The sequence below is a fragment of the Arachis stenosperma genome, chromosome 9, assembly GCF_014773155.1.
Source record: "Arachis stenosperma cultivar V10309 chromosome 9, arast.V10309.gnm1.PFL2, whole genome shotgun sequence".
Classification (NCBI taxonomy): Eukaryota; Viridiplantae; Streptophyta; class Magnoliopsida; order Fabales; family Fabaceae; genus Arachis; species Arachis stenosperma.
In genome coordinates this window covers 115,483,383-115,504,823 of record NC_080385.1, presented here as the reverse complement: position 1 = coordinate 115,504,823, position 21,441 = coordinate 115,483,383, and the positions used below count along the sequence as shown (strand labels likewise).

The window sequence follows — 21,441 nt, the reverse complement described above, 5'->3', positions numbered from 1 at the left end:
TTTTGTAATTCAAGTGAGAATCCAAAGGAGTGTCCATACGCTAGCTACAAATAAAAATCACTAAGAATATCATGCATGAAAACCCCATTAACCAGAACTAACTATCTTCCAATAAAAGGCTTATACCTCTCTCTGTTTTCATTTATTCTCCTTATGTTTTAGTGCTTGCTTGAGGACAAGCAAGGTTTAAGTTTGGTGTTGTGATGACAAGTCATCTTAGGCTAGTTTTGCAACCCTTTTTCATTTATTTTATTAGGTTTTCATGTATTTCTTAGGCAATAAATAGGTGTCTGGATGAGAAATTCATGGTTGTCTTGATTCAATCAAACATTGTTAATTTTACATAAAATCATGAGATTTATGCAAGAATTAAGTGATTATTATGAATTATGCAAAACCTTATGATTTTGGTTAAGCTTTGATTGCATGTTTGATTGATGACAGGTGAAAAGATGAGAGAAAGAAACAAAGAAGGAAGAAGTACAGGAGAACGCTACGTTCATTTGATGAACGCTATGTTCACAAGCGACGCGCACGCGTACAAGACACTCACACGCAGGATGATACTTTTGTAAATCCACTGGTAAGCATGCATGGCGCACACGTGTGGAAGGAGGATCAGCGTTCACCAACAAAGAATGCAACGTTCACTTTGAATGAGCGCCTGCGACACTTCAGAAATCGGAATTCAAATTTAGTCATCGACGTGTATGCGTGCATGACGCGTACGCGTGGATGTGGCAATGGTGATGGATTGCGCAAACGCGTGCATGGAGCATCAGCGTGGAAATGGCATTTTTGCAATCCACGCGTATGTGTATGTGACGTGTACGCATCGGTAGTGTTCGTTGCATGAATGCTACGTTCGTTTAGTGAACGCTGCAAGGGACGCGTACGCGTGGGTGACGCGTACGCGTCGACGGGCCAAAATGCAAGGGATGCGCAAGCGCAGGAGACGCGTATGCGTGGGTGCCTGAGCGCTCTGCTCTCCTAATGAATGCTACGTTCTCCTGGGAAGGTCCCCACCGCACCAACTGAAGACCCACTCTCAACTAGCTTCAACCAAGGCCAAAAGCCCACATCCAAGTACACTGAAAACCCATTTTGGGGATGAAAAGAAGAGTATAAATAGAAGAATGTTTGATAGATGTTGAAGGAAGGTAGGAACGGAAGGCTAGAGGATTAGAGACTCCAAAACTCTCTTGGAGGATTAGATACTCCAGAGAGTGTAGTATAGAATTTTAGTTTGATAAACTTCTGCTCTTTTCTGCACTTTTACATTTCAATTGTATGGAATTCAGTTTACTTTTATGCAATTCAATTTCCTGCACTTCTGCTCTACTGAAATTTTGAGTTTACTTTGAGCTGAATATATTTTCATGCAATTTAAATTCTCTGCACTTGTTCTCAGAGTAATGATCCAGTAACCCCACTTCATTAGGGGAAAGAGCTCTATTATAATTCTAATGGATTGATGAACATCTTCTTCTTCTCAATCCGCTTGAGTAGCTAAGAGATAACTTCTGTGTTGATTAGATCCATTCACTTTGGAAGGGGGTTTGGATCCATTAAATTTCCATGTGAGCCTCGGAAGGGGAATCATGGAAATTAGAACTGAAGCTCTATCTCTCATAACTCTCTTGATCAACACCATTCGAGAGGAATTGAGATCTTGAGAGATTGTGTGGCTTGTGGATGAGAGATATGCACTTAACCTCTTCTCATGACAATTGGATCAAGGAATTGGCAAGATTGATTGTGATTAGAGAGATTGGATTGCCAAGAAATTGGGATCCAATCAATTTCAATCCGCCATAGATCTACCCATATGATTGAGGAAGGAGTTGAGACCCATCTGATTCATGATGGATAATGATATCTCCAATCCCTAATGAATCTTTCATTCTGTTGATCTTCATTTTAATTGTCATTGAATTTACAGCTTCCTTTAATTTCCCAGCACCCAATCCCATTTATATTTCCTGCAATTTATCCTTCGTGCAATTTAAGTTTCTTGCTATTTAAGTTTCTGTCAATTTACATTCTGCACTTTAAATTCCCTGCAATTTATATTCTGTTACTCAAATTTCACTCAATTCATCAATATTCGCTTAACTAGACTAATCACCTCACTAAAATTGCTTGATCCATCAATCCTTGTGGAATCAACCTCACTTTTGTGAGTTTTACTACTTGATGCGACCCGGTATATTTGCCGGTTGGTTTGTGTGGAAATCGTTTTTCCCTCATCAAAGCCCTTGACCCTACGATCTCTATTTTGGCATTTGCATTAGGCATATAAATCTCTTTTTAATTCTCCTTTGTTTACCGAACTTCGATATCTTTAGGGGCTCCTTGTTGTCTCGCTATGCGTCCCGCATCTCATCGATACCACGTTGTAAACTGGCAATGGACTTAGTCCGATATTTTCACTCTACACTCTCATTCTCCAACTTAGAACTTCAACTCATCTAACATTTCCTCCTTTGAAATTAAGTCCAAGAATCCCTTATAAACTTCTTGCTTAGGGCGTCTACTCCAACCTCATGATGTCGTATCAGCACGCTTCTTAAGTTCTCCAATAATGCATCGTAGTAATTTCTTAAATGGTCCATTAGGCTTAAGTGATACAAGCGTTTGCATAAAGATCAATCTTCTTTCCATGGCTCAAAGGCTTCCAGCGTATCCTGGTATTTGATTCACATGGTGCACCTCATTGCATCTATTTAGTCATGAGCGATACGATCGGTGAGGATTAATGTTTTGAATTCCCTTGTAATGTCGTTGGTTTACTTTCATGTTCCAAAGTCTTGCTTTAAAGGATTGACACTCTAATAATTGCATCTAAGAGTTATGCCTGACGCAAAATCCAATACGAGTTTATTTTTCAAAGAAGAGTTATGTTCAAAGGAACGAACGAGTAGCACGAACGGTGTTCACAAGAATTCAGAAGAAAGTCTTACATACAGTTAACCGGAGTTGTACAGAACTAATGGGATGCACAAGAAGAGAAGCCTAGTTGCATTTCAGGAAAGAAGTTCGAATCAAAGCTTAAATAGAAATAATAAGGCATGTTAGATTATATAGGTTCTAGTTGGCTTGAAAGGAATGCGAGTTTACACAAGGGGCAATTTCTCGCACCGCAGATCACCAGGACTCAAAAATTATGTGATTATCTTAGGATGAGTTCAGGCTGAATTCAAAAGAGACAAACTTTGTACGAGTAAGGAACAAGATCGGAAGAACAATGAGTTGGGCTTTTACAGAAGAAGGTTCAAGATAGGGCTTTCAATGGAGGCTATAAGAGAAAGCTTATATTAAGTCGTGAAGATTAGTTGGCACGCTCTCGCAAAGAAACACTTAGTTGGACGATCCTCTCTTCCAGTACTCTCTTTAACTCGGTCTTGAACTCTACTGATTCTAATAATGTCTTCACTTGTGGTGCAATCAACACTGATCCGATTCTTGACACTACGTTTATGACCAACTCACGCTCTCTATAAGGTGGAAATTCTGGTACATCTTCAAGAACGGTCTTGGAAACTCTCTCGTATAGTAATTCGGTCTCACCTCTACTTGTCTCTCGATCAATTAACAACTAAAGGTTGTACTCGCTTTATTCCTTTTCCTTGAAATCTGAACGTCACTAGATTTCAAATGGTAACTCTGCATAGCTCTCAACGGTTCCAATTCCTTAGGTATAATTCACCCGGCTTCCACTTCGTCATTCTGATTTTTATCTTCCAAGAACCTAGCCACTCATCTAAGGTAGCTAAGTATTGCTCCATCTCAACAACTAGTAGTCTTCAACTAACCATCGACTCGGACTCCACGATCATCAAAACTTGTCGTGCTTCACAAATGGATCATACATATATTAATGATACGCAAGGTAGTTAAAAACTTAACTGCTGGCTTATGGTTACCTCGGGTCTGAAGATCAGATTCGACTGCATCCCAGCGTTTCTTGTGTGGACAGTCTCGCACTATATGCCCCGGCTTCCCGCACTTGTAACATACGCCTAGTCCGGCTCTATACGGCTCATCTAGAGTAGTCTCTCCATAGCCTTCCTATAACATTGCTGACTTCATGGAGTAACGTTCTGCAAATTGACTTTTTGTAACCAATTCAGAAAAATTCGTTAACCTTTGCGGACTCACGCAGTTGAAGATGTCTCTTCTAAGCCCTTTCTCATACTGAACACACTTCCACGCCTCATAGTCGGCTGGATTTCCTTGACAAACTCTTGAGAGATGACACAAGTTGTCAAATTCTCGGGTATAATCAGCAACAGACATATTTTCTTACTTCAGTTGCATTAACTCTAATTTTTTTGCAATGCGAATTGCATGTAAGAAATATTTCCCGTAAAACTCCGTCTTGAATATACTCCAAGGGATATTGATGCGTGAGCATCTTATCTATCTTTTCCTTGTGAATTTAAACTTGAATTGCCAAGTTTAATAAAAAATTAAATATCTTTTAGCCACTATGGATGCTACTTTAAGTTGTGCACAATTCTATTTATTTCAGGTAGCATTCGGAAGAATTTAATGGAGTTTTGTAGCAAAAAAGGAAGAAAGCGAATGATGCTGTCAGTCCTGACCTTCTTGTACTCAAACGAGAATAACTTGAGATACAGAGGTCAAATTGACGTGATTCTAAAAACATTGGAAAGATAACTTTCAGGGCTTTCCAACGATATATAATAGTGCACATTTCACCTCCAGCAACCTCTGCATCATCCTCATTGAACTTGGTTCCTGCCAAGTTCAGCATGGATTTGAGAACTCCTAGGGAAGCACACGCCGCCTTCTCCATGCTGAACTTGGGAAAAGCCAAGTTCAACGTGGATTCAAAGAAACACGCTAAAGATGCCATTGCCTCCTCCACGCTGATCTTGGAAATTTCCAAGTTCAGTGTGGATCCTGATAATACCAGTGGTCCCCAATCTTCTTCCAAAGGCTGCACGCATAGTTTAATTAATTTTGATTAATTTTGTATTTTATTTTAAAATAGGAAAAGATATTATTTTAGTTTTAGAAAATAGATTTTTAAATTAATTAGGATTAGATATAAAAGAGAAAAGAAACTTCTCTTCTGGAGGATTCCACCTCATTCGAAATTTACAGTTTACCAGAATCCTAGTTTTCACTCTTTTCCATGAGCAACTAAACCTCCACTGTTAAGGTTAGGAGATCTGTCTATTGTATGGATTGATTTTGTTGCTTGTTTTTTATATTTTAATTTATGTACTGACTTATATTTCAAGAATTGTTTTTGTTCTTTATTTTATGAAATTGGGTGGAACGGAAGTATGACCCTCTTTCTAATTGAGTTCTTGTATAACTTGAAAAAGCTCTTTACTTGAACAACAGCTTGAAAACATATTTTCCAAAATTTCTAATTATTTGGATTTAACGGGATACGTGACATATAATCCTCTTATATTTGGTTAATTAGAATTTCTGTGGCATATAACTAGAATTGAACTTCACCCTCTAATTGGAATTAATTGACCAAGAAATTAGAGATTGATGAATTTTAGAGGAGACTAAAAAGGTCTAAGGAATTAGGGTTTAGTCATATATAGTTTGCCAGGAATTAAATCTTGCATGATTAAAATAAATTAATAAGAAAAGTCAATCTGGAAAATAGATAACTCTGAAGCCTTAACTGCTTTCTCCATATTTTATTCCCAACTTATTTATTACCTATCTTCTGGTATTCTGAGTTCCTGTTTAATGCTTTTTGAACTCTCAAACACCATTTTCTGTTAGTCTAACTAAGTAAATCACTTAACCATTGTTGCTTAGTCCATCAATCCTCGTGGGATCGACCCTCATTCACTTGAGGTACTACTTGGTATGACCCGGTACACTTGTCGGTTAGTTTGTGATTGTAAATTCCGCACAAGGTTTTGGCGCCGTTGTCGGGGATTGTTAGTGATTAACAACTATTAGTTGTTTGATTGCTTAGATTAGGCATTTTAGTTTTAATTTTATTTAAATTTTGCTTTAGTATTTTCGAAATAAATAAATAAATAAATAAATAAATAAATAGTACTAACATTTTTCTTAATTTCTGAAATTAAGTTTGGTGTTCCCTAGTTAGTCTTATTTTAATTCTTCTTATTTAATTTGCCTAGTAATTTCAAAAAAAAATTACTCTTAATTTTAATAGTAATTTTTGAATTTTAGTGTTTGTTTTATTCAGTACTTTTATCTCTTTACACAGATTACCTCACTAGGAATTCTCTGCACTCTGACGTAGAGAGTTCCATCCTTTCTTGTCTTCTGTCTGTCTATGCACAGGAACAGAGACAAGGAACCTCTCTTAGACTTTGATCCTGAACCTGAAAGGACTTTCAGGCGACGTTTGCAATAAGCAAGACTTTACAAGGCTGTAGAATCCACTATGGATCCTAATAATGCTGCTAATGCCAATATGGCAAATCCGAATGGGAATGAGCAAAAAAGGAGAGTTCTTGGCTCTTACTCTGCTCCTACTGCAGATTTTTATGGAAAAAGCATTGTGGTGCCTTCTATAGCTGCGAACAACTTTGAGTTAAAGGCACAATTGGTCACCCTGGTGCAACAAAACTGCCAGTATCATGGTGAAATGGAGTGAACCCTGAGGTGTACAAACTTATGCTCTTCCCATTTGCTCTGAGGGATGGAGCAAAGCTATGGCTAGATTTCCAACCCAAGGAGAGTTTGGATACTTGGGACAAGGTTGTTACTGAGTTTCTTACTAAATTTTTCCCACCAAAGAAGCTGACTAAGCTTAGGGTGGAGGTTCAGAGCTTCAGGCAGAAGGATGGTGAAACTCTTTATGAAGCTTGGGAGAGATACAAGCTACTGACTAGGCAATGCCCTCCGGACATGTTCTCCAAATGGACCCAACTAGATATTTTTTATGAAGGTTTTGGTGAAATATCCAAGATGTGCTTAGATAATTCTGCAGGTGGTTCACTTCACAAGAAGAAGACACCGGAGGAGACTATTGAGCTTATTGAATTGGTTGTTAGCAACCAATATTTATACTCATCTAACAGGAATCCTGTGAACTCTGAGGCTCCTCAGAAGAAGGGTGTTATAGAAGTAGAAGCTCTTAATGCTATTCTTGATTAGAACAAGCTTATGTCTCAGCAAATAAATTTACTTACTCAACAGATGGGTGGCATACAAGTCTCAGCTATCAACACCCAAAATCCACCTCAAGCGGTCTCATATGACATGACAGGTAATTTTGTGCAAAATGATAATTATGATCATGCTCAATCCTCTTCTGAACAGGTCAATTACATGGGGAGTGGTCCTAGAAATCCCTATAATGATCTATATTCTAAGACATACAATCAGAGGTGGAGAAATCACCCAAATTTTGGGTGGAGGGACCAACCTCAGAGACCTCAGAATTTCAACAATAATTCTCAAGGTGGCTTTCAACAGAATAATTTTAATATCCACCAGTTTCAGTCATCTCAGCAAGCAACTTCTCAGCCCCAGCAGAACAATAATTTGGAAGCAATATTGGTAAGTTTTAGACAGAAAACCAGAGCATCAATCAAGAACTTGGACAAGAAAACCACTAATAGCCTTCCTGGTAACACAATTTCAAATCCAAGAGAAGAATGCAAGGCTATCACCTTAATAAGTGGACAAATGGCAAGTACGGAAGCACAAGTTAACGAGGAGCCAGTTGAAAAAGAAGCTCCAGAAGAGAAGAAGGAGGAAGTAGAGCACGTCCCTCCAAAGCGTGCGGACAACCCATTCCCAGACTCTCTTGACACTTATCCTACATTGCCAAAGGCTCCTGAGTACAAGCCTAAAATGCCATATCCTTAGAGACATCAAAAGGAAACCAAGGAGAAGTAGTTTTCGAAGTTCTTGGAAGTCTTCAGAAAGTTGCAAATCAATATTCCTTTTGCTGAGGTTTTGGACAAATGCTTCTCTATGTCAAATTCATGAAGGAGTTGTTGTCAAAGAAGAAGCCTTTAAAGGGAGATGAGACAGTTGTCCTGACTAAGGAATGTAGTGCCATCATTCAGAATAATTTGCCAAGGAAGATGCCGGATCCAGGGAGCTTTCAAATTCCATGCACCATTGGGAGCATAACCTTTGAGAAAGCGTTATGTGATTTGGGAGCAAGCATCAATTTAATGCCCTTGTCTGTGATGAAGAAGTTGCAAATCCAAGAGGAACAACCCACAAGGATAGCATTATAGATCGAAGACAAATCTATAAAGCCTGCATATGGATTAGTGGAAAATATCTTGGTCAAAGTGGGTAAGTTCTTCCTCCCAGCAGATTTTGTGATTCTTGACACAGGGAAAGATGAGAATGCCTCTATAATTCTAGGAAGACCATTCCTAGCCACTGGAAGAGCTCTGATTGATGTGGAAGAAGGTGAATTAGTGCTTGGTGCACGGAATTGTGATTCACACTTCTCACAACTCCGATACAACTAACCAGCAAGTGTACTGGGTCGTCCAAGTAATAAAACCTTACACGAGTAAAGGTCGATCCCACGGAGATTGTCGGCTTGAAGCAAGCTATGGTCATCCTGTAAATCTTAGTCAGGCGGATTCAAATGGTTATGAGGTTTTGATAATTAAAGGATAAATAAAACATAAAATAAAATAAAGATACTTATGTAATTCATTGGTGGGAATTTTAAATAAGCGTTTGAAGATGCTATGTTGCTTCTGAACCTCTACTTTCCTATTGTCTTCATCCAATCATGTGTGCTCCCTTCCATGGCAAGCTGTATGATCCTCTCAGTGAAAATGGTCCAGGCTACGGTTTCTGTACGGCTAATCAACTGTCGGATTTCTCGTCTCAGATGAAAAATACCAGACACAGCTACCGCACGGCTAATCATCTGTCGGTTCCCACTTGTGTCGGAATAGGATCTCTCTATCCTTTTGCACACTATCACTGCACCTAACATTCGCGAGTTTGAAGCTCGTCACAGTCATCCCATCCCAGATCCTACTCGGAATACCACAGACAAGGTTTAGACTTTTCAGATCTCAAGAATACTGCCAATTGGTTATAGCCTCTACCACGAAGGTTCTAATCTCACGGATTCGAATGCTCTGTTGTCAGGAGAGGTAAGTCAAATCTGTGGATCAGAGACCCAAGAGACTATACTCCGGCTGTCTTCCAATGACTACGTTGAGCATCATGTAGACCGCTTGTGGTTGTCAGGCACGCGGATCTTGGCTAAGCGAGTAACGAAGATAGTGGGTGATTGTGACGGGTCACCCATTCATTCTGACTTAACTGAATTAAGTATAAGAGTATATCTTGGAGAAGAAGTAAGCGTGAATTGAAAGAGAAACAATAGTACTTGCATTAATTCATGAAGAACAGCAGAGCTCCGCACCTTAATCTGTGAGGTGTAGAAACTCCACCGTTGGAAAATACATAAGAGAAAAAGGTCTAGGCATGGCCGAATGGCCAGCCTCCCAAATGTGAAAAATGGCGTAAGATCCGAATACATAGTAAAAAGTGATATTTATACTAAACTAGTTACTAGGGATTACAGAAAATAAGTAACTAAGTACAGATAGTGCAGAAATTCACTTTCGGGGCCCACTTGGTGTGTGTTTGGGCTAAGCATTGAGCTTTACACGTGCATAGGCCTTTTCTGGAGTTAAACGCCAGCTTGGATGCTAGTTTGGGCGTTTAACTCCAATTCTGGTGCCAGTTTGGGCATTTTACGCCAAAAAGGGGTCTCTGGTGGGCATTTGAATGCCAGTTTGGGCCATCGAATCTCAGGCAAAGTATGGACTATTATAATATTGCTGGAAAGCCCAAGATGTCTACTTTCTAACGCAATTGATAGACCACCAATTGGGCTTTTGTGGTTCCAGAAAATTCACTTCGAATGTAGGCGAGTCAGAATCCAACAACATTTGCAGTCCTTTCTCAGCCTCTGAATTAGACTTTTGCTCAGGTTCCTCAATTTAGCCAGAAAATACCTGAAATTACAGAAAAACAGAAAAACTCATAGTAAAGTCCAGAAATGTGATTTTTGCATAAAAACTAATAAAAATATAATAAAAAGTAACTAAATCATACTAAAAACAATGTAAAAACAATGCCAAAAAGCGTATAAATTATCCGCTCATCACAACACCAAACTTAAATTGTTACTTGTCCCCAAGCAACTAAAAACGAAATAGAATAAAAAGAAGAGAAAATACACAAAATATCAATGAAGATTAGTTTTAATTAGATGAGTGGGACTAGTAGCTTTTTGCTTCTGAACAGTTTTGGCATCTCACTTTATCCTTTGAAGTTCAGAATGATTGGCATCCATAGGAACTCAGAATTCAGATAGTGTTATTGATTCTCCTAGTTTAATATGTTGATTCTTGAACACAGCTACTTTATGAGTCTTCGCTATGACCTTAAGCATTTTGTTTTCTAGTATTACCACTAGATACATAAATGCCACGGACACATAACTGGGTGAACCTTTTCAGATTGTGACTCAGTTTTGATAGAGTCCCCAATTAGAGGTGCCCAGAGTTCTTAAGCACACTCTTTTTTGCTTTGGATCATGAATTTAACCACTCAGTCTCAAGCTTTTCACTTGGACCTTCATGACACAAGCACATGGTTAGGGACAGCTTAATTTAGCCGCTTAGGCCAGGATTTTATTCCTTTGGGCCCTCCTATCCACTGATGCTCAAAGCCTTTGATCCTTTTTACCCTTGCCTTTTAATTTAAAGGGTTATTGGCTTTTTCTTCTTGCTTTTTCTTTTTCTTTCTTTTTTATTATTTTTCGCAAAATATTTTTTTCGTAAGCTTTGTGTTTTTCACTGCTTTTTCTTGCTTCAAGAATCAATTTTATGATTTTTCAGATTATCAATAACATTTTTCTTTTTTCATTATTCTTTCAAGAGCCAACAATTTTAACATTCAAAAACTTCACTATAAAAAATATGCACTGTTCAAGCATTCATTCAGAAAACAAAAAAGTATTGCAACCATATCAAAATAATTAAACTAATTTCAAGATAAAATTTGAAATTTATGTACTTCTTGTTCTTTTGTAAATAGAAACATTTTTCATTTAAGAAAGGTGAAAGATTCATGGAACATTCATAGCTTTAAGACATAGACACTAAACAATAATGATCATGTAATAAGGACACAAACATAGACAAAACATAAAGCATAAAAATAAAAAAAAATAGAAAAACAAATAATAATGAGATTAAAGAACGGGTCCACCTTAGTGATGGTGGCTTCTTCTTTCTCTTGAAGAACCAATGGAGTTCTTGAGCTCCTCTATGTCTCTTCCTTGCCTTGGTTGCTCCTCTCTCATGACCTTTTGGTCCTCTCTGATTTCATGGAGGATGATGGAGTGCTCTTTGTGCTCCACTCTTAGTTGCTCCATGTTGGAACTCAATTCTCCTAAAGAAGTGTTGAGTTGTTCCAATAGTTGTGTGGAGAGAAATGCATCCCTTGAGGCATCTCAGGGATTTCTTGATGAGGGATTTCCTCATGCTCTTGTTGAGGTCCATGTGTGGGCTCTCTTGTTTGCTCCATCCTCTTTCTAGTGATGGGCTTTTGAGATGAATCTCTCCATCTCCCATGACTTGGAGTTGGTGCACGGAATTGTGATCACACTCTTCACAACTCTGATACAACTAATCAGCAATTGCACTGGGTCGTCTAAGTAATAAAACCTTATGTGAGTAAGGGTCGATCCCACGGAGATTGCCAGCTTGAAGCAAGCTATGGTCATCTTGTAAATCTTAGTCAGGAGGATTCAATTGGTTATGAGATTTGATAATTGAAAGATAAATAAAACATAATTAAAATAAAGAAACTTATGTAATTCATTGGTGGAAATTTCAAATAAGCGTTTGGAGATGCTTTGTTGCTTCTGAACCTCTGCTTTTCTATTGTCTTCATCCAATCATGCGTGCTCCCTTCCATGGCAAGCTGTATGTTGGTGGATTACCGTTGTCAATGGCTACCATCCGTCCTCTTAGTGAAAATGGTCCAGGCTATGGTTTTTGTACGGCTAATCAACTGTCGAATTTCTTGTCTCATATGAAAAATACCAGACACAGCTACCGCACGGCTAATCATCCGTCGGTTCTCACTTGTGTCGGAATAGGATCTCTCTATCCTTTTGTACACTGTCACTGCGCCTAACATTCGCGAGTTTGAAGCTTGTCACAGTCATCCCATCCCAGATCCTACTTGGAATACCACAGACAAGGTTTAGACTTTTCGGATCTCAGGAATGCTACCATTTGGTTCTAGCCTCTACCACGAAGGTTCTAATCTCACGGATTTGAATGCTCTGTTGTCAGGAGCGGTAAGTCAAATCTGTGGATCAGAGACCCAAGAGACTATACTCTGGCTGTCTTCCAATGACTATGTTGAACATCATGTAGACCACTTGTGATTGTCAGGCACACGAATCTTGGCTAAGCGAGTAACAAAGATAGTGGGTGATTGTCACGGGTCACCCCTTCATTCTGACTTAACTGAATTAAGTACAAGAGTATATCTTGGAGAAGAAGTAAGCGTGAATTGAAAGAGAAACAATAGTACTTGCATTAATTCATGAGGAACAGCAGAGCTCCGCACCTTAATCTATGAGGTGTAGAAACTTCACCGTTGGAAAATACATAAAAAAAAGGTCTAGGCATGGCCAAAAGGCCAGCCTCCCAAATGTGAAAAATGGCATAAGATCCGAATACAATAGTAAAAAGTGATATTTATACTAAACTAGTTACTAGGGATTACAGAAAATAAGTAACTAAGTACAGATAGTGCAGAAATCCACTTCCAGGGCCCACTTGGTGTATGTTTGGGCTAAGCATTAAGCTTTACATGTGCATAGGCCTTTTCTGGAGTTAAACGCCAGCTTGGATGCCAGTTTGGGCGTTTAACTCCAATTCTGGTGCCAGTTTGGGCATTTTACAAGAAAAAAGGGTCTCTGGTGGGCGTTTGAATGCCAGTTTGGGCCTTCAAATCTCAGGCAAAGTATGGACTATTATAATATTGATGGAAAGCCCAAGATGTCTACTTTCTAACGCAATTTAGAGCCCACCAATTGAGCTTCTGTGGCTACAGAGAATTCACTTCGAATGCAGGCGGGTCAGAATCCAACAGCATCTGCAGTCCTTTTTCAGCCTCTGAATCAAACTTTGGCTCAGGTTCTTCAATTTCAGCCAGAAAATACCTGAAATTACATAAAAACACACAAACTCAGAGTAAAGTCTAGAAATGTGATTTTTGCATAAAAACTAATAAAAATATAATAAAAAGTAACTAAATCATGCTAAAAATAATGTAAAAACAATGCCAAAAAGCATATAAAATATCTGCTCATCACAACACCAAACTTAAATTGTTACTTGTCCCCAAGCAAGTAAAAAAAATAGGATAAAAAGAATAGAAAATAAAATAAATTTCAAAATATCAATGAAGATTAGTTTTAATTAGATGAGCGGGGCTAGTAGTTTTTGCTTCTGAACAGTTTTGGCATCTCACTTTATCCTTTGAAGTTCAGAATGATTGGCATCCATAGGAACTCAGAATTCAGATAGTGTTATTGATTCCCCTAGTTTAATATGTTGATTCTTGAACACAGCTACTTTATGAGTCTTGGCTGTGACCTTAAGCATTTTGTTTTCCAGTATTACCACTGGATACATAAATGCCACGGACTCATAACTAGGTGAACTTTTTCATATTGTGACTCAGTTTTGATAGAGTCCCCAGTTAGAGGTGCCCAGAGTTCTTAAGCACACTCGTTTTTTGCTTTGGATCACGACTTTAACCACTCAGTCTCAAGCTTTTCACTTGGACCTTCATGACACAAGTACATGGTTAGGGACAGCTTGATTTAGCCGCTTAGGCCAGGATTTTATTCCTTTGGGCCCTCCTATCCACTAATGCTCAAAGTCTTGGATCCTTTTTACCCTTGCCTTTTAGTTTAAAGGGTTATTGGCTTTTTCTGCTTGCTTTTTCTTTTTCTTTCTGTTTCTTTATTTTTTTCATAAGCTTTTTGTTTTTCACTGCTTTTTCTTGCTTCAAGAATCAATTTTATAATTTTTCAGATTATCAATAACATTTCTCTTTTTTTATTATTCTTTCAAGAGCCAACAATTTTAACATTCATAAACTTCACTATCAAAAATATGCACTGTTCAAGCATTCATTCAGAAAACAAAAAGTATTGCCACCACATCAAAATAATTAAACTAATTTCAAGATAAAATTTGAAATTTATGTACCTCTTGTTCTTTTGTAAATAGAAACATTTTTCATTTAAGAAAGGTGAAAGATTCATGGAACATTCATAGCTTTAAGACATAGACACTAAACAATAATGATCATGTAATAAGGACACAAACATAGACAAAACATAAAGCATAAAAATAAAAAAATAGAAAAACAAATAACAAGGAGATTAAAGAACGGGTCCACCTTAGTGATGGTGGCTTCTTCTTCCTCTTGAAGAACCAATGGAGTTCTTGAGCTCCTCTATGTCTCTTCTTTGCCTTTGTTTCTCCTCTCTAATGGCCTTTTGGTCCTCTTTGATTTCATGGAGGATGATGGAGTGCTATTTGTGCTCCACTCTTAGTTGCTCCATGTTGGAACTCAATTCTTCTAAAGAAGTGTTGAGTTACTCCCAATAGTTGTGTGGAGGGAAATACATCCCTTGAGGCATCTCAGGGATTTCTTGATGAGGGATTTCCTCATGCTCTTGTTGAGGTCCATGTGTGGGCTCTCTTGTTTGCTCCATCCTCTTTCTAGTGATGGGCTTTTGAGATGAATCTCTCCATATCCCATGACTTGGAGTTGGTGCACGGAATTGTGATCACACTCTTCACAACTCTGATACAACTAACCAGCAAGTGCACTGGGTCGTCCAAGTAATAAAACCTTATGTGAGTAAGGGTCGATCCCACGGAGATTGCCAGCTTGAAGCAAGCTATGGTCATCCTGTAAATCTTAGTCAGGCGGATTCAATTGGTTATGAGATTTGATAATTGAAAGATAAATAAAACATAAATTAAAATAAAGATACTTATGTAATTCATTGGTGGGAATTTTAGATAAGCGTTTGGAGATGCTTTGTTGCTTCTGAACCTCTGCTTTTCTATTGTCTTCATCCAATCATGCGTGCTTCCTTCTATGGCAAGCTGTATATTGGTGGATCACCGTTGTCAATGGCTACCATCCGTCCTCTCAGTGAAAATGGTCTAGGCTAAGGTTTCTGTACGGCTAATCAACTGTCGGATTTCTCGTCTCGGAAGAAAAATACCAGACACAGCTAATGCACGGCTAATCATCTTTCGGTTCTCACTTGTGTCAGAATAGGATCTCTCTATCCTTTTGCACACTATCACTGCGCCCAACATTCGTGAGTTTGAAGCTCATCATAGTCATCCCATCCAAGATCCTACTCGGAATACCACAGACAAGGTTTAGACTTTCCAGATCTCAGGAATGCTGCCATTTGGTTCTAGCCTCTACCACGAAGGTTCTAATCTCACGGATTCGAATGCTTTGTTGTCAGGAGCGGTAAGTCAAATCTGGGGATCAGAGACCCAAGAAACTATACTCCGGCTGTCTTCCAATGACTACGTTGAACATCATGTAGACCGCTTGTGGTTGTCAGGCACGCGGATCTTGGCTAAGCGAGTAACGAAGATAGTGGGTGATTGTCACAGGTCACCCCTTTATTCTGACTTAACAGAATTAAGTACAAGAATATATCTTGGAGAAAAAGTAAGCGTGAATTGAAAGAGAAACAATAGTACTTGCATTAATTCATGAAGAATAGTAGAGCTCCGCACCTTAATCTATGAGGTGTATAATCTCCACCGTTAGAAAATACATAAGAGAAAAAGGTCTAGGCATGGTCGTATGGCCAGCCTCCCAAATGTGAAAAATGGCGTAAGATCCGAATACAATAGTAAAAAGTGCTATTTATACTAAACTAGTTACTAGGGATTACAGAAAATAAGTAACTAAGTACAGATAGTGCAGAAATCCACTTTCGGGGCCCATTTGGTGTGTGTTTGGGCTGAGCATTGAGCTTTACACGTGCATATGCCTTTTTGGAGTTAAACGCCAGCTTGGATGCCAGTTTGGGCGTTTAACTCCAGTTCTTGTGCCAGTTATGGCGTTTTACGCCAGAAAATGGTCTCTGGTGAGCGTTTTGACGCCAGTTTGGGCCATCAAATCTCAAGAAAAATATGGATTATCAAACATTGCTGGAAAGACCAAGATGTCTACTTTCTAACGCTATTGGAGCCAACCAATTGGGCTTCTGTGGCTCCAGAAAATTCACTTCGAATGCAGGCGGGTCAGAATCCAACAGCATCTGCAGTCCTTTCTTAGCCTCTGAATTAGACTTTTGCTCAGGTCCCTCAATTTCAGCCAGAAAATACCTGAAATTACATAAAAACACACAAACCCAGAGTAAAGTCCAGAAATGTGATTTTTGCATAAAAGCTAATAAAAGTATAATAAAAAGTAACTAAAACATACTAAAAACTATGTAAAAATAATGCCAAAAAGCGTATCAGTTATCCGCTCATCACAACACCAAACTTAAATTGTTGCTTGACCCCAAGCAACGAAAAAAATAGGTTAAAAAGAGGAGAAAATACAATAAATTTCAAAATATCAATGAAGATTAGTTTTAATTATATGAGCGGGACTAGTAGCTTTTTGCTTCTGACCAGTTTTGGCATCTCACTTTATCCTTTGAAGTTCAGAATGATTGGCATCCATAGGAACTCAGAATTCAGATAGTTCTATTGATTCTCCTAGTTTAATATGTTGATTCTTGAACACAGCTACTTTATGAATCTTGGCCGTGACCCTAAGCATTTTGTTTTCCAGTATTACCACCGGATACATAAATGCCACAGACACATAACTGGGTGAACCTTTTCAGATTGTGACTCAGTTTTGATAGAGTCCCTAGTTAGAGGTGCCCAGAGTTCTTAAGCACACTCTTTTTTTGCTTTGGATCACGACTTTAACCACTCAGTATCAAACTTTTCACTTGGACTTTCATGACACAAGCACATGGTTAGGGACAGCTTAATTTAGCCGCTTAGGCCAGGATTTTATTCCTTTGGGCCCTCCTATCTACTGATGCTCAAAGCCTTTGATCCTTTTTACCCTTGCCTTTTAGTTTAAAGGGTTATTGGCTTTTTCTGCTTGCTTTTTCTTTTTCTTTCTTTTTTTTTATTTTTTGCAAAATATTTTTTTTCGCAAGCTGTGTTTTTCACTGCTTTTTCTTGCTTCAAGAATCAATTTTATGATTTTTCAGATTATCAATAACATTTCTCTTTTTTCATTATTCTTTCAAGAGCCAACAATTTTAACATTCATAAACTTCACTATAAAAAATATGCACTGTTCAAGCATTCATTCAGAAAACAAAAAGTATTGCCACCACATCAAAATAATTAAACTATTTTTAGGATAGAATTCGAAATTCATGTACTTCTTGTTCTTTTGCAAATAGAAACATTTTTCATTTAAGAGAGGTGAAAGATTCATGGAACATTCATAGCTTTAAGACATAGATGCTAAACACTAATGATCATGTAATAAAGACACAAACATAGACAAAACATAAAGCTTAAAACCGAAGAAAAACAGAAAAATAAGAACAAGGAAATTAAAGAACGGGTCCATCTTAGTGACGACGGCTAGTTCTTCCTCTTGAAGAACCAATGGAGTTCTTGAGCTCCTCTATGTCTCTTCCTTGCCTTTGTTGCTCCGCTCTCATGGATCTTTGGTGAGGTCCATGAGTGGACTCTCTTGTTTTCTCCATCCTCTTTCTAGTGATGGGCTTTTGAGATGAATCTCTCCATCTCCCATGACTCAGAGTTGGAAGCAACTGCCTTCCCTTTCCTCTTCCTAGAGGTTTCTCTGGCCTTAGTTGCCATTAATGGTTATAGAAAAACAAAAAATAGAGCTTTTTTTCCACACCAAACTTAAAAGGTTTGCTCGTCCTCGAGCAAAATAAGATAGAAGGGAGTAGAAGAAGAATGATGCAATTAATTTTGAAAACTTATTACTGTATACAAGAAAAATTAAAAAGAGTTGAAAAGAATTTGAAAAGATATGTAAGTTTTGAAAACGTTTTGGAAGGAATTGAAAAGAATTGAAACAAAATTAAAAAAAATTAGAAAGATTATTAATTTTTGAAATAGAAATTGAAAGATGAACGTTTAAAATATGTTTGATGCAAAAAATTATGAATTAAAACATGAAAAATTAAAAAAAATCGAATTGGAAACAAAATTACCTCCATTGTGTCATCCTGGGGTTAAATGCCCAGAATGCTATCCATTCTGGCGTTTAACGCCCACTTGATTGCCTCTTTGGGCGTTTAACGCCCAGCCAGATACCCTGGCTGGCGTTAAACGCCAAGAATCCTTCTTTACTAGGCGTTTTTCTGAATTCCCAGAATGCTACCATTTCTGGCGTTTAACGCCAAGAATGCTGCCTGCTTGGGCGTTAAACGCCCATTCTGCTATCCTTACTGGCGTTTAAACACCAGTAAGCCTGTCCTCCAGGGTGTGCTGTTTTTGATGCTGTTTTGATTCCACTTTAATTCTGCAGCTATTATTGTGACTCCCCATGATCATCAACCTAAAGAAAACATAAACTAACAATGGAAAATGAAATAAAAAAGTAATTAACATAGATAAATAAAATTGGGTTGCCTCTCAATAAGTGCTTCTTTAATATCAATAGCTTGACAGGAAGCTCTTACAAAGCTTCACAAATGCTCAGAGCATGATTGTGGCCTCCCAACACTAAACTTAGAGTTTGAATATGGGGGCTCTGCTTGACTCTGTATGGAGAGAACAGGATGAAGCTTTTTATGCTTCTTCTCCATGCTTACAGAAGAAGATCCTTGAGCCTTAAACACCAGGTAGTCCTCATTCAATTGAAGGACTAAATCTCCTCTGTCTTCATCAATCACAGCCTTTGCTGTGGCTAGGAAGCGTCTTCCAAGGATGATGGATTCATCCTCATCCTTCCTAGTGTCTAGGATTATGAAGTCAGCAGGGATGTAGAGGCCTTAAACCTTTACTAAGACATCCTCTACAAGTCCATAAGCCTTTTTCATTGATTTGTCTGCCATCTCTAGTGAGATTCTTGCAGCTTGTACCTCAAAGATTACTAGTTTCTCCATTACAGAGAGTGGCATGAGGTTTATACCTGACCCCAGGTCACACAGAGCCTTTTCAAAGGTCATGGTGCCTATAGTACAAGGTATTAAGAACCTTCCAGGATCCAGTTTCCTCTGAGGTATTTTCAGCTGAACCAAGGCATTCAGTTCATTGATGAGCAATGGAGGTTCATCCTCCCAAGTCTCATTACCAAATAACTTGGCATTCAGCTTCATGATTGCTCCTAGATACCAAGTAACTTGCTCTTTAATAATATCTTCATCCTCTTCAGAGGAAAAATACATATCAAAGCTCATGAATGGCAATAGTAAGTTAAGTGGAATCTCTATTGTCTCTGTATGAGCCTCAGATTTCTTTGGTTCTTCATTATGGAACTCCTTATTGGTCAGTGGACGTCTAGCAAGGTCTTCCTCACTGGAAATCACTGCCTCTTCCTCCTCTATAGGTTCGGCCATTTTGGTTATATTAATGGCCTTGCACTCTCTCTTTGGATTCTCTTCTGTATTGCTTGGAAGAGTACTAAGAGGAGTTTTAGTAACTCTTTTACTCAGCTGACGCACTTGTTCCTCCAAATTTCTAATGGAGGACCTTGCTTCAGTCATAAAACTGAGAGTGGCCTTAGATAGATCAGAGACTATGTTTGCTAAGCTAGAGGGGCTCTGCTCAGAATTCTCTGTCTGTTACTGAGAAGATGATGGAAAAGGCTTGCTATTGCCAAACCTATTTCTCCCACCATTATTATTATTGAAGCCTTGTTGAAGCTTCTGTTTATCCTTCCATGAGAAATTTGGATAATTTCTCCATAAAGGATTATAGGTGTTTCCATAGGGTTCTCCCATGTAATTCACCTCTTCCATTGCAGGATTCTCAGGGTCATAAGATTCTCCTTCAGAGGAGGCTTCTTTAGTACTACCAGATGCAGCTTGCAATCCAGTCAGATTCTGAGAAATCATATTGACTTGTTGAGTCAATATTTTATTTTGAGCAAATATGGCATTCAGAGTATCAATCTCAAGAAATCCTTTCTTCTGAGTCATCCCATTACTCACAGGATTTCTTTCAGAAGTGTACATGAATTGATTATTTGCAAATACCTTAATGAGTTCTTGAGCTTCAACATTTGAGTGTAGGAAGGTCAGGATCCAACAGCATTTGCAGTCCTTTCTCAGCCTCTAAATCAGGCTTTTACTCAGATCCCACAATTTCAGCCAGAAAATACCTGAGATTACATAAAAATACACAAACTCATAGTAAACTCCAAAAATGTGATTTGTGCATAAAAACTAATAAAAATATAATAAAAAATAACTAAAACATACTAAAAACTATGTAAAAACAATGCCAAAAAGTGTATAAATTATCCGCTCATCACAACACCAAACTTAAATTGTTGCTTGTTCCCAAGCAACCAAAAACAAAATAGGATAAAAAGAAGAGAATATACAATAAATTTCAAAATATCAATGAAGCTTAGTTCTAATTAGATGAGCAGGACTAGTAGTTTTTTGCTTCTGAACAGTTTTGGCATCTCACTTTATCCTTTGAAGTTCAGAATGATTGGCATCCATAGGAACTCAGAATTCATATAGTGTTATTGATTCTCCTAGTTTAGTATATTGATTCTTGAACACAGCTACTTATGAGTCTTGGCCGTGACCCTAAGCATCTTGTTTTCCAGTATTACCACCGGATACATAAATACCACAGACACATAATTTGGTGAACCTTTTCAGATTGTGACTCAGCTTTGCTAGAGTCCCCAGTTAGAGGTGCCCAGAGTTCTTAAGCACACTCTTCTTGCATGAGATCACAACTTTTACCACTCAGTCTCAAGCTTTTCACTTGGACCTTCATGACACAAGTACATGGTTAGGGACAGCTTGATTTAGCCGCTTAGGCCAGGATTTTATTCCTTTGGGCCCTCTTATCCACTGATGCTCAAAGCCTTGGATCCTCTTTATCCTTGCCTTTTAGTTTAAAGGGTTACTGGCTTTTTGCTCTTGATTTTTAGTTTAAAGAGCTATTGGCTTTTTCTGCTTGCTTTTTCTTTTTCTTTCTTTTTCTTAATTTTTTGCCATTTTTTTTAAAGATTTTTTGAAAAACATTCTGAAAAGAAGATAAAGGTTGAAACAAGAAGAAGGTTACCTAATCTAAGCAACAAGATGAATCGTCAGTTGTCCAAACTCGAACAATCCCTGGCAACGGTGCCAAAAACATG

The 21,441-nt window shown here is 38.2% G+C and overlaps 1 non-coding gene across 1 annotated transcript; it reads right to left on the bottom strand.

Annotated features, from left to right (window-relative positions):
- Window positions 1-6,783: 6,783 nt before the first annotated feature.
- LOC130952389 (small nucleolar RNA R71) lies at window positions 6,784-6,890 on the bottom strand. The gene has a single exon (XR_009074569.1). It is a non-coding gene; the product is annotated as a small nucleolar RNA R71 (small nucleolar RNA).
- Window positions 6,891-21,441: the final 14,551 nt, after the last annotated feature.